Below are 21,873 nucleotides of genomic sequence, written 5' to 3'. Positions count from 1 at the left end.
CTATGGTCTCACAGGGTCAGGGCAACCCTATGAAATGGAAATCCTTCTGGTGGGTAAGACTGGAGTAGGGAAGACTGCAACAGGAAACGCCGTCCATTCTGCAGAGAGAAACATCTGAAGCGCACCGCTCCTCTGACTCTTAACTTTTCACACTGGGAGTGGAACTGTGGATGGGAATATTGTTAAAGCTAGAACCCTTAGTTGCTACATACATTTTTGGACATTGATTCCTGAAGAATATACACTATATATACAAAAGTATGTGGACACGCCTTCAAATTAGTGGATTCGGCTATTTCAGCCACACCTGTTGCTGACAGGTGTATAAAATCGAGCACACCGCCATGCAATCTCCATAGACAAACATTGGCAGTAGAATGGTCTTACTGAGGAGCTCATTGACTTTCAACGTGGCACTGTCATAGGATGCCACCTTACCTTCAAGTCAGCCCTGCTAGAGCTGCCCTGGTCAACTGTAAGTGCTGTTATTGTGAAGTGGAAACGTCTAGGAGCAACAACGGCTCAGCCGCAAAGTGATAGGCCACACAAGCTCACAGAACGGGACTGCTGAAGCGCATAGCGCGTAAAAATCGTCTGTCCTCGGTTGGAACACTCACTACCAAGTTCCAAACTGCCTCTGGAAGCAACGTCAGCACAAGAACTGTTCGTCAGGAGCTTCATGAAATGGGTTTCCGTGGCCGAGCAGCCGCACACAAGCCTAAGATCACCATGCGCAATGCCAAGTGTCGGCTGGAGTGGTGTAAAGCTCGCCACCATTGGACTCTGGAGCAGTGGAAATGCGTTCCTGGAGTGATGAATCACGCTTTACCATCTGGCAGTCCGATGGACGAATCTGGGTTTGGCGGATGCCAGGAGAACTCTACCTGCCCCAATGCATAGTGCCAACTGTTAAGTTTGGTGGAGGAGGAATAATGGTCTGGGGCTGTTTTTCATGGTTCGGGCTAGAACCCTTAGTTCCAGTGAAGGGAAATCTTAACGCTACTGCATACAATAACATTCTGGAAAATTCTGTGCTTCCAACTTTGTGGCAATAGTTTGGGGAAGGCCCTTTCCTGTTTCAGCATGACAATGCCCCGTGCACAAAGCGAGGTCCATACAGAAATGGTTTGTCGAGATCGGTGTGGAAGAACTTGACTGGCCTGCATAGAGCCCTGACCTCAACCCCATCGAACACCTTTGGAATGAATTGAAACGTAGACTGCGAGCCAGGCCTAATCGCCCAACATCAGTGTCCGACCTCCCTAATGCTCTTGTGCCTGAATGGAAACAAGTCCCCGCAGCAATGTTCCAACATCTAGTGGAAAGCCTTCCCAGAAGAGTGGAGGCTGTTATAGCAGCAAAGGGGGGACTAACTCCATATTAATGCCCATGATATTGGAATGAGATGTTCAGCAAACAGGTGTCTACATACTTTTGGTCATGTAGTGTAACTTATAAATGTCTCATGAGCTTAGTTCAACTGTTGTACCCCGTCAGAACCCAGAATCTAAGTTTGTTTTACTCCAATGTTTGTAAACATAGACCGAATAGCCTCAAAACATGGTTAAAACTATAATTTTGATATCATGGATGGTCAATCCTTGCATCCATACCTCTGTCTATGAATTTGAGTGGTTCCATTTCTCCAGGCCCGTCCCTCAGCTTTTTACCAAAACTGAGGCGGGGTGACGGCTTTGATATTGTTTCAATTAAGGATTCTAGCTTTAATGTGATTGACACCCCAGGAAGGAAGTACAAATATTTGAAAAAGGAAATGGATAAGTATTTGAAGCCACACACAACCACCCATGAAATTCTACAGGTGATCAGGCTGGGGAGATTGACAGAGGAGGTAAAGAAAGCTTTGCACTGGATTCAGAATAATTTTGGAAAGGATGCTGCGTTACATACCATTGTGCTGTTCACCCATGTTGATCAGCTTAAGGGACAAACAATCCAACTCTAAAAGCCCTCACCAAGGACTTTGATGGTAAATATCATTCAATAATGATAAAAAGGAAGACTGTGATCAGGTTACAGATCTGTTGAGGAAGATGGAGCAGATGGAGAGGAATGGCGGAAAAGGCTACAGTAGTGAGATGTTCAAGATGAACCAGAGAGAGGTCAAAAATAAGAAGATATTGGAGGTGGTGAAGAATTGGGGTTTGTCAGAGGAGCAGGTATTGCTAATGGAGTTACAGAATTGGCATTGTTCACAGCTCCAGAATGACCTGCATTGGCAATAGCAGCAATAAGTGCAGGAGCTGCAGCATCAGGAGGGCAGTAGGATAACTGGCAGTGTCTGGGAATCGAGAGAAGTGACAACCTACAAGTAATACTACTGTAAAATTAACGTTAACACTTAGATTGTAGTAAAGCTACATCCTGACAAGAACACACACACACACACACATAGTAGCAGAAGACTGAGGTACCATTCCAGTTACCAGGGGACTGTTTAAATCACACAGCTTAACTACCTTTCCTTCTGTCTGCTGTACCGTCTGAGTTACCAACTGTGTGTGTGTGTGTGTGTGTACGTGAACATGCATTAATGTTAACCGAGGTCTGTGTGCCACAAGACTGTGTTAGCCTGTTGGGCTAAAGCCATTAACTCTGTAACCCAACACAAGTCTTAAAAGTCTCAGGTTCACCGTTTCTTACTCTGTACACAATACATTATCTATATCCACTTTATCCTCGCTCTATTTCTCCCTTCCTTCCTCACTCGCTCTTTCTCGCTCCCTCTTCTATCTCTCTTTAAATCTCCCTCTCCTCCCCTGCTCTTCTCTGAAGAGGGAAAGTTATGCGAGGCCTGCCCAAGGGACTTTACAAAACAGAGCCGTGTGTGTGTGTGTATGAGCGTACGTGTGTGCATGTGTGTCTTTGTGTGTATGCCTTAAGGGACTTGACAGCACAGAACGTTCCTGGACGTTGTGCCCAGTCTCAGGGAGAGCCAGTGTGGTCTCTCCCCCTCTCTCGGAGTGTGAGTGTAGATGTGGAACCAGGTTCCAGAGGGGGTTACTCTGCTGGTCAGGGAGCAGTGAGAGGACAACAGAACCAAGCAGAGAGTTCTGAGTCATGGAACGATCATAACTCAGGAATGAAAAACACAAAACTCTTCCACCACTGGGAGAGAGAGAGAGAGATGAGTTAGGCCTATGGGTTGACATGACTAATCAGTAATGTTTTACTACCACAGTTTTACAGTTGTTAATGTCACAGTCTCACAATCATATTTCATGCATTCTGGACAGCTGGAACAGGGTTTGCTTTTTGACATGAAAACGTCCATTATTTTCCTCCCAAACTAAGTCTGAGGTCATTGCTAAGAGAAATATCTATCTGTCAACATAAAATACCTCAAGAAAAAACATGAGTATTAGAACCTAATCACCAGCTAATCATCTAACTGCAGTTGGATCAGAACAGAGCCCTGTTAGTCTGCAGGTCTGGAGGCTGTATGGAGCCCTGTTAGTCTGCAGGTCTGGAGGCAGTATGGAGCTCTGTTAGTCTGCAGGTCTGGAGGCTGTATGGAGCCCTGTTAGTCTGGAGGCAGTATGGAGCCCTGTTAGCCTGCAGGTCTGGAGGCAGTATGGAGCCCTGTTAGTCTGCAGGTCTGGAGGCTGTATGGAGCCCTGTTAGTCTGCAGGTCTGGAGGCTGTATGGAGCTCTGTTAGTCTGCAGGTCTGGAGGCTGTATGGAGCTCTGTTAGTCTGCAGGTCTGGAGGCTGTATGGAGCCCTGTTAGTCTGCAGGTCTGGAGGCTGTATGGAGCCCTGTTAGTCTGGAGGCTGTATGGAGCTCTGTTAGTCTGCAGGTCTGGAGGCAGTATGGAGCCCTGTTAGTCTGCAGGTCTGGAGGCTGTATGGAGCTCTGTTAGTCTGCAGGTCTGGAGGCTGTATGGAGCTCTGTTAGTCTGCAGGTCTGGAGGCAGTATGGAGCCCTGTTAGCCTGCAGGTCTGGAGGCTGTATAAAGCTGTGCTAGTTAAAGAGACAGAGCCTTATCTTTCTTCCCGACTGGAGAGGGATGTGTATGGTGGTTTGTGTATGGCTGTGGAGACCATGACTGAGCTGTGAGTTGTGTGACTGAGCAGGGTGACAAACACACATTTTCCGCCCTGATAGCCTGAACAGTGGGAACATCCTGCCTGCAGCAGACTCACAGGCTAACCTCTATACCGACTAACCCGGGCTGATGTACAGACTAATCAGGCTTGATACTACCTGTAGGTTTATACAACCTCTGTAGGCTAACCATCCTGATACAAACATGGTACAGCAACAAGTTAGTTGCTTAGTTCTGAAAAAGACTGAAATAAACCACATCTCATTGCCACACAGTCGATCTAATGGGTGAAATATATTTTGACAGAGTGAGTGTTGATGGGGCTGTAAGTCAAAGCTTCCTAGGGGGTGCCATAATGATGAAATACTGCAGGGTCCAGACATCATGCACAGAGTAGGGTCCATGAGGGGAGCTTTCTCAGAGAGCGGGGAGAGGGCAGGGGGTTAAGAGAGGGGGAGAGAGGAAAAGAAAGGGAGTGGGGGGGTAGAAGGAAAGAGAGAATGGGGGAGAGAAAAAAGAGCGAGAGATTGTGTAATCAGTGAGATCTTCTCTGGTTTTGTTTTTATGGATCTGCCTTGCGTCATTGGCCGGGTGGCCGAGAACAACATTTTGCAAGGCTCTAAATGTGTGTATGTGTGTGTCAGAGGCCTCAGTGGGGGACAAAGCCTCGCTGGGTTTTCATTGGCTAGCTGGGACAGGCGTGTAATTCTTGGCCTCTGGTGTGTGTTACTGATCTCTGTGTCTAAAGAGGTTCAAACTCTGCTCTGATCACACACACCCACATGGCTGTTCTTACTCAGTTGGGGTTCTGTTCCGGCTCAGTTCCGGTTCCTCAGAGGAAACAGAGAGAACAGCATCAGATGATGGTTACCAGCAGAGCAAAGCAGAGTCATACTGTATATCTCACTGTGATTACCAGCAGAGTCATACTGTATATCACACTGTGATTACCAGCAGAGTCATACTGTATATCTCACTGTGATTACCAGCAGAGCCATACAGTATATCTCACTGTGATTACCATTCGAGTCATACTGGATATCTCACTGTGATTACCAGCAGAGTCATACTGTATATCTCACTGTGATTACCAGCAGAGTCATACTGTATATCTCACTGTGATTACCAGCAGAGTCATACTGTATATCTCACTGTGATTACCAGCAGAGTCATACTGTATATCTCACTGTGAATACCAGGGACTCTACATTTAGCTACAAGCAGAACCACACTAAATTAGCCATCCAAACTTCATCAGCACCATATCCATGAAACGCATAGTGGAACTTCATTAGACAACAACCCTCTTTTCAAATGGAAATCACCTAAAGAAAGGCACCCTGAACATATAACATGGTCCAGCTTTGCCATGGCGGACTACATAAGGTGTGCAAACAACCCTCTCTCCAAACGGAAGTAAGAACTAACCAGCGACACATTGAAGAGAATTAGGCTGTCCTCACCATGGAGACCCATTGACCTCAAAGACATGAGCACAGCATAACACATACCTCAGCTAATTCACTTTACATTCTGTAGGTAATGTGTAGCACAGGACACATCTGAACAGAGGACACTCGCCATGCTCAGTCAGCAGTTTGGGATAAAAGTGAAAATGTCTATTTTTCTGTGGGGCCATATAGCTATAAATGACTGGGGTCACTCAGTACAGTCAGGCTCTGAGAGGAAACATCCGCTCCCCTGGTTCTCTCACACGTCTAAGGCCCTTTGTAGAAGTGTGTGTGTGTGTGTGCCTCACACATGTAGGCCCTTTGAAGATGTGAGATGGGGACTGGGGGGTCAGGAGTGTGTGTGGTGTGTGTGTGTGTGTGTGTGTGTGTGAGACACAGAGCTCGGGGAAGTCAAGAGTAAACGTACTCAGCATTTTTTCCAACTCCATTCTCACACACATTCTCGCACACACACATATACACACACACACACACATACACATACTGTACACATACACACCCTAGCTCAAAGTAAAGAAAACAAACCTCTGGTTGGGAGTGAGAAAACAGACCAGTTCTCTGGCCACACTAAGGCCACCCCATTGTATAAAATCCCTGTGGAACTCTGGAACTCTGTGTCCAGGCCTTCACTGTGTAGAAGTAACTTGATATAGTTGCAGAACATATTTGGATTTCTTAATGCTTTTTCAAAGCCACCATTTCATAATAGCAGCACACACAGACATTAGGGTGTGTATGTGAGACTGTTGGCTTCTAGTTTGTTTTTGTAGAAGAAAAAATAAGTTAGGAAACGTCCATCGTATACAATATGCTTTAGATCTCTACAGTGTGTTTGTTAAATGTACAGTAAATCCACTAAATGATTATTATCTATTCTGGCTAATATGACAAAAAGGGATTGACCTGAAGTTGAAAGAAAACTCAGCGATAGAGCTTGACAGCTGCAGAAAGAACGAGGAGAGTGGAAGGAGGAAGGGGAGGGTAGAGGAGAGGATGAGAGTGGAGAGATAGCACACTTCACAGACAGAGCAGGCTTTGTGAGAGGAAACAAAATAATGAACCAGTTTAGAGGCTTTAGAAACTTCACTCCCTGAGGCCCATGGATGGATGGACCGCTCCAAATCAGATATCCTGCACACTGGTTACATCTGGCCGCTGAGGCCTCAAACTCAGCCCACAGTCTCACTCTGTCTCTAACCCCTAATCGCCATAACCCTAACCACCTAACCCCTAACCTAACCCCCTAAACCTCAGCCCCCTCAGTCTCACTCTGTCACTAACTCCTGAATCTTAACCCTAAGCTAACCCCTAAACATCAGCCCTGTCTCTGCCTGTCTCTTACTCCTTTTTACAGTTACTCTCCTAATTTCTGGGAACTAATAAAAATAAATAAAAAAAAGCAGTTTTCGTCCAATAAGAAATCACATTACCTTGGCTTTCAACAGCAAACGTCAACATGAAATACTATACACTACCATAGCTTCAACTCTGTCACTTGATCTAATAAAGATCTCCATACAACAGGTTTCCCAGTGTATATTAATCCATCAATGAACTCCTTAGATCCACTATATGACGTAGTGTGTTTGTTAATACTCGCTGGGTTTCCAATATGATAGACATTCCTCACACACTCCTAGCATTGAGGGTACATATGTGTTATGGTTAGGGTCAAGGTTGAAAGGTGAACAAGTCATGACCAGATCGCCTTGGAAACTTCAGGAGCCCAGCAGTAGAGCAGCTTCCTGTTAGTGTTGGGGTCCGTCTCTCTCTCTCTCTATCGCTCTCTCTCTCTCTCTCGCTCTCGCTCTCGCTCTCTCTCTTCCTTCTCCTCTAGTCCCTCCATCTACTGATCTTTTCCTCTCCCCTCTTTATCCTCTGTTGCCCTGTCTCCATCTTCCCTCTCTTGCCCCTCCATCTCTCACTTTCTATCCTTCCCTCCCTCCCACTCCTGCCTCCCCACTTTAGAGTCAGATCCCCAGAGAGAGTAGAGGATCCTTTAACACAGCGTTTCCCCAACTTTGTCCTGGGTACTCTAAGGTGTGCAAGTTTAGGTTTTTGCCCGAGCACTTCACAGCTGATTCAAATAATGAACTCATCATCAAGCTTTGATTATTTGAATCAGCTGTGTAGTCCTAGGGCAAAAACAAAAACACTGCCTAACAAGAGGTGTCAGTCAACAACAGTCAATCTGTCCTCCCTCCCTCCCCTGGTGGATCTCCCTGTCTGCATCCAGCTGGTCAGTCATTCCCTTCACGATCAGCTTTCTCCTCTCATTTCCTAACACTAGAAATACTAGGACAAATACAGTCTCTTTTGCCTCCACTGTCTTGTGTTTTCAATAAAGGACCAACAGAGAGAGCAGGGGACAGCATCCCATTATGGGGAGGAGGGGAGGGAGGGTGTGTGTTTTGGATGGGGAGTGGGAGGACATTTGAGATTACACTAACGTTTTTAAAACATCTTCTGGTACATAAAGCTGCATTCCTCAAAACCTCTAGGAACATAAACACTCACACACGCAACCTTCAGGAACTCTGCTTCCTTGTTTTGTCTGAAACCTGACCAAGTTAAACTGTGTTTTCCTTCTTATACTCCAGGGAATTGGTGAATACTTGTGGTAGTCAAATCACATTTTATTTGTCACATGCTTCGTCAACAACAGGTGTAGACAAACAGTAAAATGCTAACTTACGGGTCATTTTCCGGCAAGGCAGAGTTCAAAATAAAAACATATACAATTATTAAACAAATAGAAATAGTGACACCAGGAATAAATACACAGTGAATAACAAATAAAAATAATGAGTAAAAATAACATGGCTATATATATATATATACTGTAGGGAGTAGAAAATAACATGGATATATACAGGGAGTACGAGTACCGTGTCGATGTGCAGGGGTATGAGGTAATTGAGGTAGCTACGTACTGTACATATAGGTAGGGGTCAAGTGACTAGGTAACAGGATAGATAACAGACAGTAGCAGCAGCGTATGTGGTGAGTGTGAAAGTGTGTGGCGTCAGTATGCATGTGTGTGCGCGTTATGTGTGTGTGGCGCTTAGTGCTGTTTAAGATGAGGGAGGACAATTTTTTAAAATTAGTATGGCCTTATTTCTACTACAGCATATTGGATGACTGTCATTCATATTCCATTCACCCAGCTCAATCTAACATCGATAGGTTTAGGCTACTACATGATACTCAAATTTTCCCTATATCCATAATGAGTTTGCTACAACCTAGCCTACAAATTAAAGTTTACAACGTAGGTGCACGGGTCAAAATAAATGTGAGTAATCAAGGTGACAGACAGTGACACGTTCAATACTGCCTTGCAAACACTTGCCTGCATCTAGCTGATCTAGGTTGTAATCATTAGTCCAACAGTTGCAAACGAGAGTTTCTATTGGACAAATTGAGGTATGTTTATCCCCGTTTCGTTCCATTTGCTTCCCTTTAAGAAACATTTTTCAACAGAATCTGCAGAATGACTACACCCCTGATCACACGCAAACACAGAACTAACAGCCACATACAGTTGAAGTCGGAAGTTTACATACACCTTAGCCAAATACATTTTAACTCAGTTTTTCACAATTCCTGACGTTTAATGCTAGTAAAAATTCCCTGTCTTAGGTCAGTTAGGATCACCACTTTATTTTAAGAATGTGAAATGTCAGAATAATAGTAGAGAGAATGATTTATTTCAGCTTTTATTTCTTTCATCACATTCCCAGTGGGTCAGAAGTTTACATACACTCAATTAGTATTTGGTAGCATTGCCTTTAAATTGTTTAACTTGGGTCAAACATTTCGGGTAGCCTTCCACAAGCTTCCCACAATAAGTTGGGTGAATTTTGGCCCATTCCTCCTGATAGAGCTGGTGTAACTGAGTCAGGTTTGTAGGCCTCCTTCCTCGCACACGCTTTTTCAGTTCTGCCCACAAATCTTCTTCTATAGGATTGAGGTCAGGGCTTTGTGATGGCCATTCCAATACCTTGACTTTGTTGTCCTTAAGCCATTTTGCCACAACTTTGGAAGTATGCTTGGGGTCATTGTCCATTTCGAAGACCCATTTGCGACCAAGCTTTAACTTCCTGACTGATGTCTTGAGATGTTGCTTCAATATATCCACATCATTTTCCTTCCTCGTGATGCAATATATTTTGTGAAGTGCACCAGTTCCTCCTGCAGCAAACCACCCCCACAGCATGACGCTGCCACCCCCGTCCTTCACGGTTGGGAAGGTGTTCTTCGGCTTGCAAGCTAACCCCCTTTTTCCTCCTATGTTCATCTCTAGGAGACAGAACGCGTCTCCTTCCTGAGCGGTATGACGGCTGCGTGGTCCCATGGTGTTTATACTTGTGTACTATTGTTTGTACAGATGAACGTGGTACCTTCAGACGTTTGGAAATTGCTCCCAAGGATGAACCAGACTTGTGGAGGTCTACAATTTTTTTCTGAGGTCTTGGCTGATTTATTTTAATTTTCCCATGATGTCAAGCAAAGAGGCACTGAGTTTGAAGGTAGGCCTTGAAATACATCCACAGGTACACCTCCAATTGACTCAAATTATGTTAATTAGTATATATATTGTATATACAGTGGGGAGAACAAGTATTTGATACACTGCCGATTTTGCAGGTTTTCCTACTTACAAAGCATGTAGAGGTCTGTAATTTTTATCATAGGTACACTTCAACTGTGAGAGACGGAATTGCATCACATTGATCACATTGTATGATTTTTAAGTAATTAATTTGCATTTTATTGCATGACATAAGTATTTGATCACCTACCAACCAGTAAGAATTCCGGCTCTCACAGACCTGTTAGTTTTTCTTTAAGAAGCCCTCCTGTTCTCCACTCATTACCTGTATTAACTGCACCTGTTTGAACTCGTTACCTGTATAAAAGACACCTGTCCACACACTCAATCAAACAGACTCCAACCTCTCCACAATGGCCAAGACCAGAGAGCTGTGTAAGGATATCAGGGTTAAAATTGTAGACCTGCACAAGGCTGGGATGGGCTACAGGACAATAGGCAAGCAGCTTGGTGAGAAGGCAACAACTGTTGGCGCAATTATTAGAAAATGGAAGAAGTTCAAGATGACGGTCAATCATCCTCGGTCTGGGGCTCCATGCAAGATCTCACCTCGTGGGGCATCAATGATCATGAGGAAGGTGAGGGATCAGCCCAGAACTACACGGCAGGACCTGGTCAATGACCTGAAGAGAGCTGGGACCACAGTCTCAAAGAAAATCATTAGTAACACACTACGCCGTCATGGATTAAAATCCTGCAGCGCACGCAAGGTCCCCCTGCTCAAGCCAGCGCATGTCCAGGCCCGTCTGAAGTTTGCCAATGACCATCTGGATGATCCAGAGGAGGAATGGGAGAAGGTCATGTGGTCTGATGAGACAAAAATATAGCTTGTTGGTGTAAACTCCACTCGCCGTGTTTGGAGGAAGAAGAAGGATGAGTACAACCCCAAGAACACCATCCCAACCGTGAAGCATGGAGGTGGAAACATCATTCTTTGGGGATGCTTTTCTGCAAAGGGGACAGGATGACTGCACCATATTGAGGGGAGGATGGATGGGGCCATGTATCGCGAGATCTTGGCCAACAACCTCCTTCCCTCAGTAAGAGCATTGAAGATGGGTCGTGGCTGGGTCTTCCAGCATGACAACGACCGAAACACACAGCCAGGGCAACTAAGGAGTGGCTCCGTAAGAAGCATCTCAAGGTCCTGGAGTGGCCTAGCCAGTCTCCAGACCTGAACCCAATAGAAAATCTTTGGAGGGGAGCTGAAAGTCTGTATTGCCCAGCGACAGCCCCCGAAACCTGAAGGATCTGGAGAAGGTCTGTATGGAGGAGTGGGACAAAATCCCTGCTGCAGTGTGTGCAAACCTGGTCAAGACCTACAGGAAACGTATGATATCTGTAATTGCAAACAAAGGTTTCTGTACCAAATATTAAGTTCTGCTTTTCTGATGTATCAAATACTTATGTCATGCAATAAAATGCAAATTAATTACTTAAAAATCATACAATGTGATTTTCTGGATTCTTGTTTTAGATTCCGTCTTTCACAGTTGAAGTGTACCTATGATAAAAATTACAGACCTCTACATGCTTTGTAAGTAGGAAAACCTGCAAAATCGGCAGTGTATCAAATACTTGTTCTCCCCACTGTATATGTATGTATGTATGTATGTATGTATGTATGTATGTATATATTTGTGAATATATATATATGTATGTATGTGTGTGTGTGTGTGTGTGTGGGGGTGTGTGTGTGTGTATATATATATATATATATATATATATATATGCGAGAGAAAAAAAACATGGGGGATTGGAATTGATGCAGACAATTACATTGATGGAAGTTACAATCTATCTGCAATATTAAAGCTGATCTACCCCCCAAAAATGTTTAATACAAAAATAAAATAAAAAATAGCTGTCTGTGACCAGGCGAAAACAACTTTCCAAGCCAGTTATCATGAAGTACAGTGTACAGCAAGCAGTATAGCAGTTACACCGGCGGCCCCAGTGGCAATACATTTATACAATTAAAAGCTTACCTTGACTTGAAGAATTCCAGTGTTGGATAGCCATAGCCAGCTAGCTAACATAGCTCCCTCTGTTTGAACTGGGTGTTTGAGTAGGCTAAACTAGCTAGCTGCATTCACTAGCTAAGTAAGTGAATGTGAAAGTAAAATAAATATATATACACTACCTGTTAAACGTTTGGACACACTTACTCATTCAAGGGTTTTTTCTTTATTTTTACTATTTTTTACATTGTAGAATAATAGTGAAGACATCAAAACTATGAAATAACACATATGGAATCATGTAGTAACCAAATTGCCACCCTTTGCCTTGATGACAGCTTTGCACGCTCATGGCATTCTCTCAACCAGCTTCATGAGGTAGTCACCTGGAATGCATTTCAATTAACAGGTGTGCCTTCTTAAAAGTTACTTTGTGGAATGTATTTCCTTCTTAATGCGTTTGAGACAATTAGTTGTGTTGTGACAAGGTAGGGGGGGTATACAGTGGATAGCCCTATTTGGAAAAATACCAAGTCCATATTATGGCAAGAACCGCTCAAATAAGCAAAGAGAAACAACAGTCCATCATTACTTTAAGACATGGTCAGACAATACGGAACATTTCAAGAACTTTGAAAGTTTCTTCAAGTGCAGTCGCAAAAAACATCAAGAGCTATGATGAAACTGGCTCTCATGAGGACCGCCACAGGAATGGAAGACCCAGAGTTACCTCTGCTGCAGAGGATAAGTTCATTAGAGTTACCAGCCTCAGAAATTGCAGCCCAAATAAATGCTTCACAGAGTTCAAGTAACAGACACATCTCAACATCAACTGTTCAGAAGAGACTGTGTGAATCAGGCCTTCATGGTTGAATTGCTGCAAAGAAACCACTACTAAAGGACACCAATAAGAAGAAGAGACTTGCATGGACCAAAAAACATGAGCAATGGACAGTAGACCGGTGGAAATCTGTCCTTTGGTCTGGAGTCCAAATTGGAGATTTTTGGTTCCAACCGCCGTGTCTTTGTGAGAAGCGGTGTGGGTGAACGGATGATCACCGCATGTGTATTTCCCACCGTAAAGCATGGAGGAGGAGGTGTTATGGTGTGGGGGTGCTTTGCTGGTGACACTATCTGTGATTTATTTAGAATTCAAGGCACACTTCACCAGCATGGTTACCACAGCATTCTGCAGCGATACGCCATCCCATCTGGTTTGGGCTTAGTGGGACTATCATTTATTTTTCAACAGGACAATGACCCAACACACCTCCAGGCTGTGTAAGGGCTATTTGACCAAGAAGGAGAGTGATGGAGTGCTGCATCAGATGACCTGGCCTCCACAATCCCCCGACCTCAACCCAATTGAGATGGTTTGGGATGAGTCGGACCGATGGAAAAGCAGCCAACAAGTGCTCAGCATATGTGGGAACTCCTTCAAGACTGTTGGAAAAACATTCCAGGTGAAGCTGGTTGAGAGAATGCCAAGAGTGTGCAAAGCTGTCATCAAGGCAAAGGGTGGCTATTTGAAGAATCTCAAATATAAAATATATTTTGATTTGTTTAACACTTTTTTTTGGTTACTAATTTATATGATTCCATATGTGTTATTTAATAGTTTTGATGTCTTCACTATTATTCTACAATGTAGAAAATAGTAAAAATAAATAAAAACCCTTGAATGAGTAGGTGTTCTAAACTTTTGACCAGTAGTGTATATGTGTGTGTGACACGTAGGGTACACTCTGTCCACCTAAAGGAGTGACTTCATCTCAGAAACATTTGTCTGGAATCACAAACACACGCACACATGCACATACGCACACAATTGTAGATGTAACCCAGATGAGATTTCTACCCTACATTGTGTTCCCATGAAGAAATACTGTTTGGGGATATTTGTTTTCTTAGTGTAACTCACTCAAATGGAAAAACACAAAACATTTAACTTTAGCAAGGAGGTCTTCAGGCTTATGACAATATTTCATTTCAGATAATGTTTAATTGCATAGTCACATTTCAGCTGTTGTTGACTTGATAGTAATGATGGATATCTCCTGACTGTCATAATGACTCCACTCTACATATTACTGTATAACTACGTCTGTCTACACAAAGCTGCTTGTTGGGAAATACAGACCATTTCACTAAAATAAGCACCAAGTAAACACATAGCTTTAATCACAACTCCAGAGGATCAAGCCAAACAAACATTTATATTGGATCGTCCTGTGGGTGCTTCAGTGGTCTTGCTGTGTTTGTGTATGTCTGTGTGCGTGTTATAATTGTATTTGTTTTTGCCTTTTATTTAACCAGGAAAGTAATTGAGAACACATTCTCTTTTACCGTAAAACAACCTGAGTGTGTGTGTGTGTGTGTGTGTGTGTGTGTGTGTGTGTGTGTGTGTGTGTGTGTGTGTGTGTGTGTGTGTGTGTGTGTGTGTGTGTGTGTGTGTGTGTGTGTGTGTGTACGTGTGTATGTGCTTAAATTACATTGACCTTATCGCAATTACATGTTGAAATATCAAGGATAGAGTTTAGGAATAGACTGGGTAGGATAGCTTTTCTATCCTGCTGCTCTGTTGGCTTCTTGTAATGTTGTAAGCTGCCCTGTGAATTTATGAGGTTTAAATCAGGAAGTAATGTGTCCTGTACACTGTCTACTGTTCTCAGGTTTAACCAATAAGACAACAGACGCCAGACACATGCACGCACGCACACACACACACACACACAAGCTTGCACATACACATTATTCTGTCCTGGTGCTTCCTGTCCTGACTGACGCCACCAACTCAGCTGTTCCAGACAGAAGCACCCCCCACCCCCACCCCCCACCACCCCTGTACACTCCTGCTACCCGTCAATCAACAGGAACCTCTCTCCCTCCCTCTATCTCTCTCTTTTACTCTCTCTCTCTCTATCTCTCTCTCTATCTCTTCTCTCTCTCTCTCTCTCTCTCTCTCTCTCTCTCTCTCTCTCTCTCTCTCTCTTTCATAGTCTCTTCCTCTCTCTTACTCTACCTCTCTCTTTCTTTCTGTGTAAGTAGCTATTATATGTGCAGTCCATTGCTGATCCCTAGGGTCAGTGTGTGCAGGGTTCTAGACTCTGGAGGTAGAAGGAAGAAGCTGCATGGTGCAGGTCCCATCTCATCTCACTGACACTGCTCAAATAAACATGCTATATATGACTGTGATAACGAAGGCTATGCAAGCTCCCTGCTTACACACACACACACACACACACACACACATCCCAGGCCAGTCTATATCTGCCAGCCTTCACACCCTCTCTCCTTACCACCAGGCACCCCTGGTCTGAAAACTGATCCACCTGCTGATTGTTGCCAAGAAAACCCCTAGATATAGTGTTTAAGGGAATAGAGTTTAATTCATTTCAGATGCGGTCAAGATTCTGTACCTTGCTACAGGTCAACTCATGCTATTCTTCCTGATTAGAACTACCGGCTTCATGTCTTACACCAGATGCATCACAGTGTTAGTGTGCCAGTGATGATACTTCCAGTAAGTGTTTCAAACCTGAGTGAGGGAGAGACCTGGTGCTGTTAGAGATCACAGCTTCTATGACAGCTGTGTGCATGTGCGTGCATGTATTTCAGATCAGATTCACCCATTCTTTATGAATGCAGTCAGAACTCTGGGAGAGCACTCATCCCTCTAACATTTCAGAGAGAGAGAGTAAGAGAGAGTGCATGTACTAAATGTTATGCCAGCAAAGCAGTTTAATTGAATTGAGAGACTGTATTTGAGGGGTAGTGGCATTTCAGCGTGTCATATCCTGTCATTAGCTGTAATGTCGAGCTCTCAGTCATTTTTATGACAACTTATGTAGGCATAATAATGGAGCGTGGACTTGGACACACACAGATCTCCTATAACCTCAGTTGGATCCAGGAGGTAACTTCTGCCCCTGGCTGACCCAGAACCAGCTCTACCCCAGGGCTCTCACACACACTTTCTCCAGGGCTCTCTCGCACACACACATTGAATCATTTAGCTTCTCTGCGTTGGTCCTCCTCCTTCCCAGAAGCCTCTCTGCCTGGGGGGCCTGATTCCATGGGGGCTCTGTAAGGATCATGAGCTGGATCCCTGCTATTACCGCTGTGAGCCTGTGTGTGTGTGTGTGTGTGTGTGTGTGTGTGTGTGTGTGTTTTGTGTTTGTGTGTGTGTGTGTGTTTGTGTGACCGCTCTCTCTCTCCCTTTCTCTGTGCCTCTCTTTGTCTTCCTCTCTCTGTGTCCCTTTAATATGCTGAGAGCAAAACACACTCAAATGTGGAAACATGAACAGTACCAAAAGTTACTCCACAAACAAAAATATTAACGCAACATGCAACAATTTCAAAGATTTTACTGAGTTACAGTTCATATAAGGAAATCAGTCAATTGAAATAAATTCATTAGGCCATAATCTATGGATTTCACATGACTGGGCAGGGGCCTGGGAGGGCTTAGGCCCACCCACTCGGGAGCCAGGCCCAGCCAATCAGAATGAGTTTTTCCCCACAAAGGGGCTTTATTACAGACAGAAATACTCCTATGTAATGACCATGCTGTTTAATCAGATTCTTGATATGCCACACCTGTCAGGTGGATGGATTATCTTGGCAAAGGAGAAATGCTCACTAACAGGGATGTAAACAGATTTGTGCACAAAATTTGAGAGAAATAAGCTTTTTGTGCGTATGGACAATTTCTGGGATCTTTTATTTCAGCTCATGAAACATGGGACCAACACTTTACATGTTGCGTTTCTATTTTTGTTCAGTATAAATATGAACCATTCCAAACCATAAATACTTCATCAATTAATCGTCCAAATGTTCCAGATTACATCAACCAATTAATATGTGATATGCTATCGTTGCTGGTAATTGATTTGACAGATTCATGGTTGGTTTTCTGTTTGAGGATGTGATCCATGGAGGGGTGTGTCAGTTCAATATAACCAATATAATCTTACCAGGTCAAGAGACTCATACACACTAACACAACAGCCATACACACACACGCACATACACACACGTACAGTGAGGAAAAAAAGTATTTAGTCAGCCACCAATTGTGCAAGTTCTCCCACTTAAAAAGATGGCCTCTCTCATCTTTTTAAGTGGGAGAACTTGCACAATTGGTGGCTGACTAAATACTTTTTTCCCCACTGTATACACACACACGCACACGCACACATGCACTAACCCTAAGCTATGATCTACACAGCATCCATAGATTAGGCTTTTCATTACAGAACAATGAACCCTGTCTCCCCACTGTCTACCCCTGTCTACCCCTGTCTCCACCCTGTCTCCCACTGACTCCCCACTTTCTCCACCTGTCTCCCTACTGTCTCCCCTGTCTCCCCACTGTCTCCCCACTGTCTCCCCCTGCCCTCTATGGTTGCCCTCTCTGTTTCTACATTCTGTAAAGATTGTCTCCACATGTTCCTGAGGAGAAACCAGAAAGCACACACACTCAGTCAGAGTGCAGACATCAGTCCAATGTCAGTCCAGTATGTAAGGGCAGTGGCGGCTGGCCGATAGAGGGCGCTAGGGCGCCGCCCCCTTAAATAAAATTATTTTAAAAAATAAAAAAATAAAAAATAATAATAATAATAATAATAAAAACATCAGTATGTCAATATTTGTGTGTTTGAAATATGGAATGCACACAGTAATATGTGTAAGATATGATAGAAAATCATATTCGCAACCTTTCCTCTGCCTGTCAAACGCCTCGTCAGCTCTGGGCGATACAGAAAGTGCCCCGAGGAGGCGGGTCTACGTAGCAGTTAAGCCAATTGCTAATTTAAGATATGAATGTATGACATAAAATGTAGTCAATAAGCGATCTTAAATCGAATCCAAGGAGGGCGATTATTTTACCGCCCCAAGCTCGCTTCCCTGATAAAATAAGGACCGGGGTCCAGTGACGCCATTTTTACTAGACAACAATGGCGAACGCAAACGTTCTCCTCCAAGACCCAACCCTAACTCGGTGAAATCTCTCCTCCAAGATCCGTTTGAGAGGAGAACTTTGTCAGAGAAAGTTCGGGTGAAAGAGCTGGGCCCAGATCAACCTGACCTCTCAATCAGACAGCAGGCTAGCGAGAAAGGGAAGCAGTATATGCGCGGCTTCTCCCGTAGCTGGTACACCAGGAAGGCTTGGCTAGCTGGGTGCACTGATGCTAATGCTTTATTTTGCTTTCCGTGCTTGCTTTTTAAAAACGACGGGTCAGATTCAGCATGGACAGGTACCGGAGTGAGGGATATGAAGCACCTGTCAGAGAAGGTAAAGAAACATGAGAACACCAGGGCACACATGGACAACTCTGTAAAGCTAGCTGTATTAGGAAGGGTGAACATTGCTACGCAGCTGGATGACGGCCACAGGATTGCGGTGAGGAAACACAATGAGGAGGTGGATAAAAACAGGCACATTCTATCCAAAATTATCGATTGTGTGAAGTTCTGTGGGGCTTTTGAGTTGGCCTTGCGTGGGCACGAGGAGACTGACTCCTCAGACAACCCCGGCATTTTCCGGGGCTTAGTGGATTTTGTTGCCTCCCTCGACAGTGTGCTGGAGGAGCACCTGAAGACAGCTACCGTTTTTAAGGGCACGTCAAAGACGATACAGAACGAGCTGTTGGACTGTATGCTGTCAATGCTTAAGGATTACATCCTGGAGGAAGTAAAGAGTGCTGATTTTATCGCCATTCAAGCTGACGAGACGACTGACGTTTCCACCCACTGCCAGTTGGTGCTTGTGTGAGTGATTATCATAGAGCCGTCACAATTATATTTGTTTTAGTATTTTAAAAGGAAAGAGAAGACACAATCAGACGTTGATAATAATGCAGGAAAGTACTACACAGTTTGTAATAATTATTCAGGTGTCCACCAGGTCAATTTCTAGAAGAGGCCTAGTTGTTATTGAATATTAACTTTATTGCTAAGTGAACAGCAGAACAAAATTATGTTGCATCCCTCTCACAAATGTAATAGAAAAAGGCTTTAAAACGTAATAACATCAGTTAATTATGTACATCACAGGTTAAAAGCAGTTACTAGACATAGTTTGTGTGTATATACACACTGTCTGTCTGTCTGTCTGTCTGTCTGTCTGTCTGTCTGTCTATATATATATATATAAGTCACTGGTTGTGTGTTGAGGGGGAATTACAGTGAGTTAAGAAGTCTGATTGCAAGTTATCAAATTAAACTTTATTTTTTGGACCCAGGGCCTCAATTCCCTCTTTGTGTGGGGGACAGCGCATCTGACGAGCAGCAACAGCCCATCAAGCGACGGAGGATGCTGGGACCAGGAGAACAACAGAGGTTGGCTATAGAGGTAAGTTGTGATGTAATTGTCAGTGTTTCCCACCTAGAACTTTTTCAGGCCTGGTAGTATGTAGCCAAAACCCTGAACAATCAGCACCTTGGTAATCATATACTTGAGTTGGACATAGGCATGTGTCAGTCAGGATCACTTGCATCAAAATAGCTTAATTGCAAATTAAAGCTGATGATGTATCTTTTACAGGTATGTGATACCATCCTGAGTCATGCCAAAGAGAGGTTCTCCTTCACCCAGCACCTCATCAGCGCAACACTATTGCACGGAGAGTTGTTCCCACAACACAGTGTGAAGTTCCCCGATACAGCGCTTGAAACAACCGTGGAGGCGTACCCCATGTTGAACAAGGCCAAGCTCAAAACCAAACTGTCCCTCATCTATGAGAACAGTGAGTTCAAGGCTTGTAGTGGTGCAGTGCCCCTGTACCAGTTCTTCATGGAGAACAACCTTCAGAGCACTTTCACAGAGACTGCCAGCCTCCTCAAGATCCTCATCACCACACCCATGACAACTGCTGAGTCAGAAAGGTGCTTCTCTACACTGAAAAGGATCAAGACCTTCCTGAGAAACAGCATGACACAGGATCGCCTGAACGCTCTGGCCATGCTCTCCATGGAGAAGAAACTTGTCAGGGACATTCCTGACTTTAATCAAAAGGGTCATTGAGAGGTTTGCCACTCAGAAGGACAGACGGGCAAAATTCCTGTACAAATAAGATGACAGACACACACACACAGAGCAGCTCTGGCCGCATGTTTCTTTGTATATAGTTGACCTTAGCATAAAAAATCCAGTTATATATGGTACTCTAGAAAGTCTTAATAGTGTCTTTGCTAATATTACTGTATATATGTTGTTTTGTATCAATTAATTGTTGCAGTTCTGGAGCACATTAACAATTAGTCACATTTAGTATGATCATAAAATACTGTATGCTATTCTTCCAGTCAAAGGTTTGAGTTCATCCACTTGATATCCATTTCTATATTATACATCCTTTCATACAGTGTAAGATTTCCTATAAACTTTATAATAATTTCATGTTATTGTCCACTTTCCACTCTGTTCTGACAGCATGCCTGTTGCGTTGCCTGTTTACTACCAATGGTGAAAAGTTCACTTTAAATGCAAATGAAAGGCTTGGGTTTGTGTAATATGTTTTTGTGTAAGAATGCCTCAACTTTTTAATATTGGCATTAAATAATTACTGAATGTTTCACTGAGCACTGCTGTCCTGCAGTTTGTGTTAAAATATATCGCGATGGTTACAGGAAAAAAAAAGTATGGCACAGCCCCACCGAGAATATTTTTCACCAGCCGCCACTGTGTAAGGGATAATCAACGAAGGGCTATACGTTCTATGGAAAATAATGAACGACGTGGAAGGTGTATTACCGCTAGAAATGTGTTAATTTGCAGGTAGAAATGTGTTCAACATCCACTGAAGTAGCTAGCAAGTTTAGCAAGATAGCGACAGTAGTTGCTTTGGTAACCAAACTAACAGACTTGCTAATTTAGCTAACCAAACCATCAGTCCTAGTTTCTATTATGAAAATCGAATTCAACAATGCCAATAACATTTTCAATTCAACTTTACATTGTGTCATGCCTAAGAACAGCCCTTAGTCGTGGTATATTGGCCATATACCACACCCCCTTATTGCTATTATAAACTGGTTACCAACATAATTAGAGCAGTATAAATAAATACGGTCTGATATACAACGGTTGTCAGCCAATCAGCATTAAAGGCTCAAACTACCCAGTTTGTAATACCTAATACCAGCTGGCAAGCAGAGTTTGAACCCAGATTGGCAGAATCCTTTATACTGTATGTAGAGTTTGGCCAACAGTAGAGCTGTAGAGATGTTGCTGCCTCTTTTCTTTATTAATTTCATTACATCTCCATCCCTTCTTTATCTTCAGCCCCCCTTCACCCAAGCCCAGTCATCACTCCCTCTTGAGAGAACTGTGAACATGTTTCTAATTTTCCAATGTTGACTTTCTCTCTCATGCTCTCTCTCTCCTACTTTTTCAACTTCTTCAAGCTAATTGCAAACCTTTGTTTTTCATTGTTCCCATAAATCTAGTTTACAGAGAGAAAAACTGTCATGTGACAGGCTAGAGTTACAGGAAGCCTAGGGGCTGAGAGGGGAGTAGAGGGGCGAGAGAGAGAGAGGTACAGAGGAGGGAGACTGTCCGGTACGGACAGGGCTAGAGTGGAAGGAGAGGATAGGAGGAGAGGAGAGGGGAAGGGAAGGAGAGGGATAGATTAGATAGGAGTGGAGAGGGAGAGGGATAGATTAAATAGGAGGAGAGGGGTAGAAAGGAGGAGAGGAGGTGAAGGAGAGGGATAGATTAGATAAGAGGAGAGGGGTAGAAAGGAGGAGA

The sequence above is a fragment of the Coregonus clupeaformis genome, chromosome 20 (genome assembly GCF_020615455.1).
Source record: "Coregonus clupeaformis isolate EN_2021a chromosome 20, ASM2061545v1, whole genome shotgun sequence".
In the NCBI taxonomy this organism is placed as follows: Eukaryota; Metazoa; Chordata; class Actinopteri; order Salmoniformes; family Salmonidae; genus Coregonus; species Coregonus clupeaformis.
This window is presented reverse-complemented; position numbering follows the sequence as displayed.